Source organism: Vulpes vulpes, chromosome 7 (genome assembly GCF_048418805.1).
Source record: "Vulpes vulpes isolate BD-2025 chromosome 7, VulVul3, whole genome shotgun sequence".
NCBI lineage: Eukaryota > Metazoa > Chordata > Mammalia > Carnivora > Canidae > Vulpes > Vulpes vulpes.
Window position 1 is genome coordinate 19,393,678 of NC_132786.1, and position 13,575 is coordinate 19,407,252.

The 13,575-nt window shown below is 41.7% G+C and overlaps 1 pseudogene; it reads right to left on the reverse strand.

Annotated features, from left to right (window-relative positions):
- Nucleotides 1-788: 788 nt before the first annotated feature.
- On the reverse strand, nt 789-4,290 carry LOC112916254 (GTPase IMAP family member 5-like; annotated as a pseudogene).
- Nucleotides 4,291-13,575: the final 9,285 nt, after the last annotated feature.

Sequence of the window (13,575 nt, forward strand, 5' to 3'; positions counted from 1 at the left end):
GCTTGGGGAGGCCACTATCCAGGAGGGGAAGGGAATCAGCACTTGAGAGGTGCAGGGAGAGACGGGGCTGGGCGGGGATCTCAGTAGGTCCCTCAGGGTTCCACTGCTGTCTTCTAGGAAAAGGGAGTCATTGGGACGCCTGGGTGGCTCAGTGGTTGAATGTCTGCCTTAGGCTCAGGTCGTGATCCCGGGGTCCTGGGATGGAGTCCCATGTCAGGCTCCCCACAGTGAGCCTGCATCTCCCTCTGCCTATGTCTCTGCCTCTCTCTGTGTCTCTCATGAATAAATAAATAAAATCTTAAAAAAAAAAAAAAGAAAAGAAAAAAAGGGAGCCACTGGAGGTTTTTAAGGAGATTCGCATATTTTAGGAAGATTCCGTGGCAGCAATGTGGTGGTTGGATTATATAAATGTAAGCCTGGGGGCAGGGATAACATTTAGAAAAGAAGATTTCCATCTGAGCCATCAGGGGTTGAGCTGCAGCAGAGGGAATGGGATGGAGAGGAGAGGACACCCATGGGCAACCCTGACAAAGGGTGGAATTTACACCAGGTGGTTCTGGACAGCAATGTAGACCCTTCCCAATCTCCGGTTTCCGAAGGCAGGGCATTCCTAGGAAACCTTTTGAAAGCCAACACGGCAGCGTAAAGCAAAGAAACAATTACCGTTAATTTATATGGAACATTTTTGAACATTCCCAGACACCCCACCACCCCACCACTCCCGCCAAATGATCTTTCTTTGGCTTTTCCAATACCCTCAGACACATTTTGCTAATGGATGCATGAAATCAGTTGAGAATGAAGCCCAGAGCTGTGGCGGCGGACACCGAGATGCTGTGTGGGGCTCCCGGAGAAGCACCGGCCAAGCCACTCTGGCTGCCCCGGATGCACGCTGCCCCTCCCATCGGCTCATTGCAAAACCAGCTGAATGTTATTTTCACTTTTTGCCACTTGTTGTAAAAATGAAAATCCTCTTCGAGTTTTCTTTCACTAAGGGAAAACAGGCACTAATGTAAATGGTTGTATAAAAGCGAAGTGGAAATGACATGACACGCACTTTCAAAAGCAGGGGATTCCTGGATCAGGGAGGGAACCAGGTTTCAGCCTTGGGGCCCTGGGCCTTCAGAGGGTGAGTGGGTTGAGCAGAAGAAGGTGATCCAACAAGGTTGGATCTGAATGTGCCAAACTTGAAGCCATCGGAGGCACAAGTCCAGATCCAGGAGACAGTGGGTGACCTTGCCTCCCTCCAGGAAGTCACCTGGATGAAGCAAAAACTTGGCTCAAGAAAGTATGGGGGAGCAGGGCTGCAAGAGGAGGGCCACCCCCAGGTGTGTGGCTAGTCCATACCCAGCAAGTGGCCTGTTTCTCCACCAGCGGCAGCAGTAATGTGCAATAATCCGCATCCCTTCTTTGTCACTCTCCTAGCCCAAAGAGATTTTATAGCAGAGATGGAGAAAGGGTTTTGTTAAACCTTTACTCATTCATATTCGAATGTTTGCCAAAGTAATTCCTTGACCACAAATGTTGGAGAGGATGCGGAGAAAAGGAAACCCTCTTACACTGTTGGTGGGAATGTGAACTGGTGCAGCCACTCTGGAAAACTGTGTGGAGGTTCCTCAAAGAGTTAAAAGTAGACCTGCCCTACGACCCAGCAATTGCAATGCTGGGGATTTACCCCAAAGGTTCAGATGCAATGAAACGCCGGGACACCTGCACCCCGATGTTTATAGCAGCAATGTCCACAATAGCCAAACTGTGGAAGGAGCCTCAGTGTCCATCGAAAGATGAATGGATAAAGAAGATGTGGTTTATGTATACAATGGAATATTCCTCAGCCATTAGAAACGACAAATACCCACCATTTGCTTGGATGGAACTGGAAGGTATTATGCTGAGTGAAGTAAGTCAATCGGAGAAGGACAAACAGTGTATGTTCTCATTCATTTGGGGAATATAAATAATAGTGAAAGGGAATAGAAGGGAAGGGAGAAGAAATGTGTGGGAAATATCAGAAAGGGAGACAGAACATAAAGACTCCTAACTCGGGGAAACGAACTAGGGGTGGTTGAGGGGGAGGAGGGCGGGTGGTGGGGGTGAATGGGTGACGGGCACTGAGGGGGGCACTTGATGGGATGAGCACTGGGTGTTATTCTGTATGTTGGAAAATTGAACACCAATAAAAAATAAATTTATTATTAAAAAAAAAAAAACAAAGTAATTCCTTGGAAAGTGTTCAAGAGTGAGCTCTGTCTCTCCCCCAGACTGTGAAGGAAGTACAGAGGAGACCTGCCCAGAGGTGCTCACATTCCCCCACCCTCTCTGATTTTTTTCAAAATAATCCAATGAGAGGGAGTTTTCACTTTACTCATGATTCACTGAGTGTCTACAACAGAGCAGACACTTTAGTAGTAGAGGGGGGCCCTTCCTAATTCTAGGAACCAGTTCATTTTTCCTCAGTGCACCTTCCTGGAAAGAAGCATGAGAACAAGAAGGCTCTGATAGGATGAAAGATGTTTAAAAAGGAATATGGAGAATTCTTCATTACTTCACATGTTTTCAGATGCAGGTAGAAGCAATTAGGAAATGTGTTGGCAGACACTTCTGAAATCCAGAGATAGAGCGGGCTTCCAGACTGGCTAATTCAGGGCTCAGGTTCATTTCATTTCTCTATCTGCTTTGAAGCGTTGGCTTCAAGCTCAGGCTGGCTGCGAGATGGCTGCTGGGGTTCCAAGCATCACGCTCACACCCAACAAGCCCAGAGGGAGAAGACTGTCTCTCTCTGTGGGTCTCTCCTGAGAAAGGAGAGACCTTTTGTCTCCACCTCTACAGACTTTTACTCACTTCTCCTTGGCCCGAATTGGGTCTCAGGCCCATTCTTGAACTAGTCACTGCCCCAGAGAATGGGGTCATATATAGACCAGCAAGGCATTCCCAGAGCTGAACTGTTGTCCTCTTCTTCTGAGGCACTTGGCTCCGTTCAGGAGAGGTGGGAGAACCGTTCAGGAGAGGTGGGGACCTGAACCAAACCCTAACTCTGTAAGGAAGAAGGAGAATGGGAGCTGTAGAGACAACAAGCCGTGTCATCTGTGGAAGATGAGAATTTCAGAACTGGGGACACACAGGAAAACGAACCATGAGGAGATACTTCAGGAAGTGCTGTGACATACAGATGACAGAATGTTTTTTAAAACTCTCTGCCCAGGGACACCTGGGTGTATGTCTCAGTGGTTGAGCGTCTGCCTTTGGCTCAGGTCATGATCCCAGGGTCCTGGGATCAAGTCCTGCATCAGGTTCCTTGCAGGGAGCCTGCTTCTCCCTCTACCTATGTCTCTGCCTCTCTCATAAATAAATAAATAAATAAATAAATAAATAAATAAATAAATAAATAAATATCTTTAAACTCTATGCCCGATATGGGGCTTGAACTCACGACCCCAAAATCAAAAGTCACATGCTCTACAGACTGAGCCAGCCAGGCATCTCAGATGACACAAAATTAAAGATGATACAGGATGATCAGCAGAAGTAAGCTGCACAGGATGAGACAAACTCAAAATTCATAAGGAGAAATGAGCCAGCTTTTGATGTGAGGAGCGCCGGGCAGGCCCAGGTACTCCCGGGACCTCGCAGGTCTCGCTTCTGCTTTTCCACCTGCACCCGCACACTGGCCAGGTAGCCCCCCAGCTCCGCCCCGCGGGTGCCACCTCCGCCTCGCTGCAGCAGCTGGGCTTGGAAGAAGAGGTCGTTGCTGTAGAAGGCGCCGCCCGTCTCCCTCTCCAGCCTCTCCACCACGGCCATCAGCCTGGCCAGCTGCTCCCTCTGCTCCTCCCCGGTGGCCCTGTTGTTGAAGGCGCAGTACCTCCTCCCGCACTCCTGCACCAGGCTCCTCAGGCTGTGGTTGTCCGTGTCTGCCAGGTAGTCGTCCAGGGACTCGCCCGCCAAGTCCTCCTTGTGGGTGAACAGGACCACCACGTGCCTCATGGCCCCCGCCCCGAAGACCTCCTTCACCCTCCTCACGGCCACCACGTCCTGGGCAGTGAAGAGCCCCAGTGGGGTCACCAGCAGCAGCACGTGGGGCCCTGGGGCGGAAAGCAGGTAGCAGTCCCCGATGGCCTTGTACAGCTCTTGGGTCTGAGCCTCTGCCTCGAAGAGGGGGGGCGTGTCGACCACCAGGATGCTCCTTCCGTTCCAGGTCCCTGTCTCCCCCTGGCACGTTTTGGTAACAGGGTAGTTCCCCAGCCTGGACTCGAACACCGGCTGGCAGAGGATGCTGTTCCCTGTGTCATACATGCATACATGAACATGGTTTTGCACAAACATGGGAAAGAAGTTTGGTAGTATCACCAAAGGGTTTTTCTACTCTGAGCTCATTCTGTTCAAAATTTTAGGTTCTGAAAAAGGTAGTATCAGTAATATTTTCAGCTTGCACTTATGGGGGACCTTGGGGTGGGTAATTGTTAACCTTAATTATTTAAGAATAAAGATGAGGCTTAGGAAGTTCAAATGTCCAGATTGGCACGGCAATTACTGGTAAACCTGGGATGAAAGGGACAGAGAGACAGAGATAGAGAGAGGCATTGAGAGAGAGAGAGAGAGAGAGAGAGAGAGAGAGAGAGAACAAGCCTTGTGGCTTAGTGGATCCTGGAAAATCTTGTAAGTTTTACAGAATCTTCCTTCCTCTCCTATATGGCCTCTCTCATTGGCTTCTGGTCTCTTCACACACACACACACACACACACACACACACACACACACAGATAAAAATTTTTTAAAACTAGTCACAAATTCTACGGAAGGAGGAGGTGTTAGACTATGTACCTGGGAACACGAAAAGAACAGATTGTTTCCTCAAAAAGCCATCCTTGGGGTGATCCATCAGAGATGACAGAAGAGAAGGGATTTTTGTCTTGTTCTGCTTTTCGTAATCACTGTTTCTTTCTCCCCACCACATCTTTGCAATAGTTTTGTGCAAAACAAATTCTCTACCCAAGATAGTTGGGAGAATGGAGATCTAGAGAAGCCAATGAACATCTGGGGCATCCCAAACCAAGCCATCCACGGCCCTTCACTGGACCCAAATCTGGTGGTTCTGGAAGAAATAAAGATTTCAAAACTGGACATGCATCTCCTTATCCCCACCATGAACCTCTCTGGCATAAGGATAGTTTCTTTTGCATAATTCCAGATGGCAGTGAAGGCTGAGTTCAAGGCAAGTGTCTCACTGAGATGGTCTCTGGCTCTGTTCTCCCTCTTATTTCTCTGCCAAATGCCCTGCCCTTGGATTGCCCATGCTCTGACCTGAGGGTAGAAACAAGGTTTAGTAGGTGTCTTCCCCAAGTGGACTTGCACTTCCACCGAACCTGGGGAGCATCCATCCCCACCCACAATGTGAATTAGGCAAACTAACAGGCATTGAAGGGGGTGGGGGTGCTCTGGGCCCCTCTCACTGCCCTGGTTAACATTTCCCCTCTGCCTGCACTGCACTGGCCCTTGCTGCAGAGCCCCTGACTCCTCCCGGGGAGTTGAAATGCCTCTCTGGAGACATCCTTAGGGTGAGTGGGATACAGTCCCATGGATGGCTTGCATGTTTGTATTCGGATTGATTCTTGAAGAACAGCTCTAGCAGGAAAGTGAGATACAGGTAACTCTCAGTTCCTTGCTTAGTTTATAGAGGAGAGCAATTATAATGCAGATAACACAATTCACATTTTGCATTGAAACCCATGATTGACTTACAAAATATCCTCCTATATTAATACTATAATTTTCACTTTTCAAATAATAATGCCTATTACACTGAATGAGGTAGATGTCTGCCCTCTTGCTGTGGAGGATAGAAAGGCATGCGTCTAATATGTAGAAGACGTTTTCCTTCACGAGCTAGAAACACCTCTTATATCTCATTTTTGCCAGGAAAAAAAAAAAAAAGAGGAGGGGAGCTAAAGATCTGCTCCTCCAAAACAAAAATAATTGTTTTTAATAGAGATTTATCAGCTCAAAACTATCATGAATTTTATTTTATTTTTACTCCTAAAGTCTAGTCATTTAACTGTCTCAGTATATATTTTTAAAATAGGGAAGGAAGGGACATTGCTTGAAGGTATCAAACCCACACAAGCCTTATGAGTTTTTCGTGGTTGAGATGAACATGTAGTTTTATGTACTGTAAGCTACCCAGGCTAACACTCTTGTGTCCCCACCATAGAGAAAAAACTGAATCTTGACCAGCTACTTTCTGTGCATTAGAGAAAACACAAATTAATCATTGGAAACAAGAACCTTGATTCTGTCTTTAGGCATTTCTTCAGTTGCTCTTGTTGACCAAGATGGGATGGCTTTCTATTTGGGACAGTTTCCGCTTTCTCTAAACTATCTCTTCATTGAATGGTTGACTTTTTTTCCCGTTAAGTTATATGTATTTTTCTTGTGCAAGAAAGGCTTTTATTTATGATTCAAGAAATCAAAATATCACTCACTCTCTGTTAAACCTGCTAAAAATTCTTTTCTGCCCTTTTCTTTTTTCACTCAGAGTTTATAATCATTTGGTCTCCTTTTTTCTCTCAGCATTAACTCACGGAAATCCAGTGATAGCATTTCAAAACACAGGTGCTTCCAACCGTTGGTGAAAGAAATGTGAGCAATAAAGATGGGAGAAAATCATTCCTTTTCTCCTACAACGGCAGGTAAAAAGAGCAATTGTTGGTCCTACAAAGGAGTCAGTGAGTTAGTGTTTGAAAATTGGAGCTCTGTCCTGTGTCATCTCTAAATGTCTGTAGAATTATATTTGTCTTTCTTAATAATGTGTTTCTCTATTAGTGAGATGTACATTGAAATCTAGTCATTCCTAGCAGATTTAAATATGTACCAGACTTCTTAGACAAATCCAGAGGTCACTGATACTTCCCTCTTATACCACAGGCATGCAAGTAATAAGATAAAACAAAATATCGTATCAAAGAGTTTGGGAATCTTGTCTGGTTTGAATCACAGTATGCTAAGTCAAATAGAACTGTCAAATGTCAGATAGCTTGCAAATACCACCCCCCTGCTGTTTGTCTTAAGTTACTTATGGTACATTTTTAGCTAAGCCTGGAAATTTCAACAAATGTTTTCTTTATGGCTTCTGTCATTCTTAGAAAGCCCCCTATTTTCCCTTTAGTTAAAAATATATTACTTGGGGCACCTGGGTGGCTCAGTGGTTGGGAATCTGCCTTCGATTCAGGTCGTGATCCCGGGGTCCTGGGATTGAGTCCCACATGGGCCTCCCTGCGGGAAGCCTGCTTCTCCCTCTGCCTAGATCTCTGCCAGTCTCTCTGTGTCTCTCATGAATAAATAAATAAAATTCTTTACATATATATGTACATATTACTTATGTCCACAAGAAAATCTGCACACAAATATTTATAGCAGCTTTATTCATAATCGGCAAAATGTGGAAACAACCAAGGTACCTTTAAGAAGTGAATGAATAAATAAACAGTGGTACATCAGATAATGGAATGTTATTATTATTTTTAAAAAGATTTTATTTATTTATTCATGAGAGACACAGAGAGAGAGAGAGAGAGGCGGAGATACAGGCAGAGGGAGAAGCAGGCTCCATGCAGGGAGCCCGATGTGGGACTCGATTCAGGGTCTCCAGGATCACACCCCGGGCTGCAGGCGGCGCTAAACCGCTGCGCCACCGGGGCTGCCCAGCCCAGATGATGGAATATTATTGAGTATTAAAAAGAAACCAGCTATCAAGCCATAAAAAGACATGGAGGAAACTTAAATGCGCATCACTAAGTGAAATAAGCCCATCTGAAAAGACTACATACTATATTATTCCAGCGCTATGACATTTTGGAAAAAGCAAAACTATCGATCAGTGGGTTGCCAGGGTTTGGGGGGATGGGGTAACAGGTGGAACCAAGTGGATTTTCAAGGCATTGAAACTACTCTGTGTGATATAACGGTGGATACATGTCATTATATATTTGTCCAAACTTATAAAATGTACAAGAGGGAAGAGGGAATAACCCTCATGTAAACTATGGACTTTCATTATTAATAATGTATCAATACTGGTTCACCAATCATGATAACTGTCCACACTAACGGTAAACAAGTGAATATGTGAGGACACAAACATTCAGATCACAGCAAGCATTAAATGCTTCTGTCAGAAAAGAAGAAAGTTTTCAGAAAAGTAATTTCTCATGCACCTTAAGAAACTAGAGAAATAACAACAAAGCAAACCCAAAGCCACCAAAAAGTCCAAAAAATGATAAGGATGAGAGCACAAGTCATAAAATTAAAAACAGAAGGAACAATAGAGAAAAATAAACAAACCCAAAAGATCATTCTTTGAAAAGACTATGAAATTAACAAAGCTCTAAAAAATATTTACCAAGTAAAAGAAGGAACAATATATAAACTACCAATATCCCTAGGAAAACTGGGGAGACCAGTACTGATCTCACAGAAAGAAATGCTTATGAACGACCCCCTCTGTCCATAGATTTGACGTATTAAGTGAAATAGACTTTGAACAGTCTCTCACTTCTTTGAAAGACATAGATCATAACCTAAATAGCCCTATATCTCTCAAGGAAATTAAATCCATACTTTAAAACATTCAAGCAAAAAAAAAAAAAAGAAAAGAAACTCCAGGCTCAGATTATTTTACCGTCTACTTCTATCAGATATTTAAGGAAAAAAATATCAACTCTACACAACCCCTTCTGGAAGTAGAAAAGAGAGGAACACTCTCCAACTCATTTGGGAGGCCAGCATTATCTTAATACCAAAATCAGAGAAAGACATTACAAGAAAATTCTCATTTATCTCTCATAAACATAGATGCAAAAATCCTCAACAAAACGTCATGAGATGAATTCCAGCAATATGTAAAAAGGATGAAAATGTGTTTCATTGCATAAATGCCAGGCTGAAGCTGCATTCAAAAATCAATTAATGCAATTCACCGTGTGTATAAGCTAATGAAGAAAGACCATGTAATCGTTTCATTAGATGCAGAAAATGACAAAATTCAAGAACGATAGTAAAACTCTCTGAGGCTAAGAATAGAAAAGAATTTTTACAATCTGGAAAAGGGCATCTGCCAAATTATTATATTATATTATATTATATTATATTATATTATATTATATATTATTATATTATATTATATATTATTATATTTTTTTTAAATTTTTATTTATTTATGATAGTCACAGAGAGATAGAGAGAGGCAGAGACACAGGCAGAGGGAGAAGCAGGCTCCATGCACCGGGAGCCCGACGTGGGATTCGATCCTGGGTCTCCAGGATCGCGCCCTGGGCCAAAGGCAGGCGCCAAACCGCTGCGCCACTCAGGGATCCCAATTATATTAATAATATACAGTGGTGCAACACTGAATGATTTCACCCTAAGATGGGAAACTTAGCAATTTTGAAACTATAGTTTATTATGGTCCAACCAATCAGTAAATATATTGTAGCTAATGAGAACCAGGTTTCTCACTCTCAAAGAAAGAAATTACAAATGAACAAAGGAAGAATGCTAGAATAAACCCTGGTGCTGGACTGGGGTCAGAAATATTGTTATGAATTAATGGCTGCTATTTTTTTAATAAGGAAACAAATGTATATATGTATATGTGGATCTGTAATACATGTATCCCAGGAGCAACAAGAACAGATAGTACACAGATCTTGGTTTCTAAAACTATTTTCCAATAAAAAGAAACCAGGACTCCTCAGAGAAGGAGCTTAATCCAGGTCTGGGACAGGAAAAATACAAGATGAGCCTGGAGTATCTCATAGTGCCAAAAAGTAAGGAAGTACACTACTTTCAGAAGGGGTTTGTATAGTTGACATTATTTCTTCCTTAAATATCTTTTTTAGAGAGAGAGAGAGAGAGAGAGAGTGCATGCAAGGGAAGGGGAGGGGCAGAAGGAGGGAGAGAGAATCTCAAGCAGACTGCATGCTAAGCACAGAGCCCCTCACAGGGCTCAATCTCACCACCTTGAGATCATGACCTGAGCCAGAATCAATAGTCAGACGTTTCACCAACTGAGTCACCCAGGTATCCCTGGAGTTTCCTTTTTTTTTTTTTTTTTTTTTTTGAGTGTTTTAAAGTATGGATTTAATTTCCTTGAGAGATATAGGATTATATGGGAGCATATCAAAAGGACCCAAGCAGCAACCTGAAAAAGTTCCCACTGGCCAAAGCCTTCTTTTTTTTTTTTTTTTTTAACCCCCACCCCCGGGCCTGTGCGCGCCGGCACGCACACACCCACCCACCCAAAGCCTTCTTTTTATAGAAATATTCCCGGTAATAGACACAGGAATGATAAAAGTATTATCATTTTGCAACCCCTAATAAATGAATGGACCTAGGCAAGGATCATCAATGATTACTAGATATCACTAAAAAAGACACAGCTGGATATCATATGCTTCCAAAAGGAAGTATACACCAGTTGCAAGTTACAATGTATGGACCTTATGTAGATTTATATTCAAATAAAATGTTTTTTAAAAAGTGCATGACAATTGAGGAGTATTGAACACTAGGTATTTCATATTAAATATTCATCTCCTAGATGTGATATTAATAAGAGTCCTATTGCTTTAGAATTATGTGCTGAAATGTTCACAGATGGAATGATAATATCTAGGATTAGCTTTCGAATAATCAGGAGAGAAAGGGATGGGCTTAGATGAAACAAGATTGCCACATATGATGACACTTGACACCTAATGATGAATACATCGTTTAGTACTATTTTTTCAGCTTCCTTTCTGTATAGAATTTTCCACTCAAAATATATTGACAAAAGTTTGTCAAAGTTCACAATGTTTCCATTTTCTAAAGCACTTTAGATATATTGCATTAAAAAGGATAGCTTCCAGCCTCTCAGGGAAAGAGTAAGAGATATAATACAGTCATTTGATAGGTCTTGGTAAAGCCTTTTTGGTATACTTCCCAGAGATTGCAAAATCTAATGTCTCCAATGACTGGCTAATAAATCCTTTTGCAAGTTAAGCAGTTTAGACTATTTTGACTTCAACAAAAACGAAGGCAGATGTATCCATTAACAGACAATTAAAAATTAATGATAGATCACTATTGTGGTTATGAGACATTTATCTTGGAAGGAGAACTAAGAACTGAGTGGCATTGTCATAACAAAATAGTTTCCATTCCTGTTTATTTATTTATGTGAATGGGGCTTCTCAGTGTCTGCACCAATTAAAACAAAATATAGGAATAGAATTAATCTGAACATTATCTCATTCTAGCAAAGAATAATAGTGACGCATGTATATATGAAATAAACAGGAAAAAGTCTCATTCATCTCATTAAGAGATGTATTTCCAAAATAAAAAAATACGTTTTTTCTCTAAATGTGATATTCTGTGTTGCTTTGATCAATTGTGTACTAATAACACCTTAGTAATAACCAAATGCAGAAAAGATTATTCAAACTTAAAGCTTTAAGGTCACATTGTTTTTTTCACAGGTATTTTTATAGCAGAGATGTATGCAGCTAGGGCGATAAGAATTTCCTGGAATAAAAATCCATTATAATAAAATACAATTCTGCAGGGGAGGTAAATGGACAGTGAAGGAGAAAAAGGAACAGACTATTAGGAAAGAGCTTGTTCATGCATTTTTTAAATAACCTCTGGTTGGTATCAATTTCTGTTTTTTTTTTTATTTTTTTATTTATTTATGATAGTCACATACAGAGAGAGAGAGAGAGAGGCAGAGACACAGGCAGAGGGAGAAGCAGGCTCCATGCACCGGGAGCCCGACGTGGGATTTGATCCTGGGTCTCCAGGATTGCGCCCTGGGCCAAAGGCAGGTGCCAAACCGCTGCGCCACCCAGGGATCCCTCAATTTCTGTTTTTATATTATTTTTTAATATCTACAATGTGCTAAAAATTGCATTCTTTGCAAGTATTCATGATGAAAAAATTTTATAAGTTCAATTTAAAATGCTCAAGAGAGCACTTAGATTTTTTTAAGTTCTTTTAGTGAATACAAAAGCAAAAAGGTTGGAAGATCATTGTCCTAGATAACCTCTTACATAAACACTTGATGATATTTTTATATGAAAGCTCATCAAGGTTAAAACCTATAACCAAGGCAAATATCCATCAACAGAAGATTGGGTAAACAAATTGCAGAATACTCAAACAATGGAAAGAACAGTTTATTTAGTCAATGTTGCCGACCTGAATAATTTTCTAACTAGAAGACAATAAAGCTGAGCTCCTACCTCACACGATATACGAATCTAAGAAGAAGCAAATACACAGCAGTAAAAATGGGCAAAGTACAGGTACCAGCATCAACATGGACAGATCTCATATACACTATGAACAAAAGAAGCAATTCCCAGGAGAACATGGAATCTGATTCAATTTTTGTCAACGTTAATAATGGACAAAACAAAAATATATATTATTTAGGGCAACAGACATAACTTTTACAGTAAAACTATAAACAAAAGCAAGGAATGATTGTCATAAAGAACAGGCAAATGATTACACCATGGTGAGAGGGAGGAAGAGCAATGTGGTCAAGAAGGAAGTGATGGGGATAGAGTGGAGAGGCTCAAAGTCAATACTCTACTTCTTTTTTTAATATTATTATTTTTTTTAAGATTTCACCTATTCATTCATGAAAGACACAGAGGAGAGAGAGAGGCAGAGACACAGGCAGAGGGAGAAGCAGGCTCCATGCAGGGAGCCCAACGTGGGACTTGATCCCGGGACTCCAGGATCATGCCCTGGGCCAAAGGCAGGCGCCAAGCCACTGAGCCCCTCAGGAATTCCCCAATACTCTACTTCTTAAACTGGATATTTACTTGTTTGATCTTCTTTACATTGGCCATACACTCATTTATATGATATACTTAATTATAAAAAAAAATTTAACCACATTGAAAAGCATGAAACAAGATCTGAATAGAAAAATATGTTATATTCTTGCATGAAAATACTATACTATAAAAGTATACATTCTTCCAAAATTGATAGACATTTAATTCCCATTGAAACCCCAACTTCTCATTGGAGAAGTCTCATGTGCAGAATTAGATAACACTTTCTCCTTTTTAAAAGACTTACTTATTTGAGAGAGAACATGTGCCCCCACACACACAGAGGGAGAGGCAGAAGGAGAAAGAATCCTGAAGCAGTCTCCTCACTGAGCAGGGAGCTCCACAAGGGGCTGGGTCCCAGGACCCTGAGATCATGATGTGAGCCAAAATCAAGAGTTGACCACTTAACCAACTAAGCCACGCGGGTGCCCCAGTTAACAGTTTCTTAAGGCTCTCCTGGGATGAAAAATGCCTGAGCATAATCAAATCAGTCTTATACTGACTTAAGAACAGACAAATCAATAGAATAATACATAGTACATAACGAATCCCAGGTAAAATGGAATTTAACATATGACAAAGGTCAGGAAAAGAACAGTTTATTTAGTCAATGTTGCCAACCTGAATAATTTTCTAACTAGAAGACAATAAAGCTGAGCTCCTACCTCACACAATATACGAATCTAAGAAGAAG